The sequence below is a fragment of the Myotis davidii genome, unplaced genomic scaffold, assembly GCF_000327345.1.
Source record: "Myotis davidii unplaced genomic scaffold, ASM32734v1 scaffold189, whole genome shotgun sequence".
Taxonomy (NCBI): domain Eukaryota; kingdom Metazoa; phylum Chordata; class Mammalia; order Chiroptera; family Vespertilionidae; genus Myotis; species Myotis davidii.
The window spans coordinates 645,550-646,049 of NW_006383017.1; the positions used below are offsets into that span (position 1 = coordinate 645,550).

At 55.8% G+C, this 500-nt stretch overlaps 1 protein-coding gene across 1 annotated transcript in view; it reads right to left on the reverse strand.

Annotated features, from left to right (window-relative positions):
* FAM107A (family with sequence similarity 107 member A) overlaps positions 1–500 on the reverse strand; it is an 18,481-nt gene that overhangs the window by 17,840 nt on the left and 141 nt on the right. The gene's annotated exons all lie outside the window — the stretch shown is intronic.

Consider the following 500-nt stretch of genomic DNA (forward strand, 5'->3'; position numbering starts at 1 on the left):
GCAGAGGGGCGCTCCCCGGGCGCCCAAGGCCCCCGAGGCTTCCCACTCGCGCACCCCCAACCGGCACGAACCGATCTTCACCATCCCCGAGCGTCACTTTCAAGCACAAAGTCCAGAAGGAAACGTCCCAAACGCTGAATTCGGACCTTCAGCGTTTCCTTCCCTCTACATTCCCGTGTTTTCCAAATTATCTGTAAATTGACCACATAGGACGTTGGTTTCGTTTTCCTAAATGAAAACATCTCTCCTTGTCCTGAGCAGTAAAGTAATATGTTTCCTTCAAATAAAAGGACAAATGGGAGAAAACGCACCTATTCAGCTCCCACCCTCAAAAGGACCGCCGTCGCGTTTCCTGACGCGTCTTTCTCTCCTGAAATGACGCGTACAGAAAACGGGTTCCGCGCCGTCCAGTAACTGGCTCTCCCCGCTCCCGCCCTCCCCCGCTAACCTAATATCCCCTGGACCTCCGTCCTTCCCGCTCTCCCTCCGGCCCGGCGCCC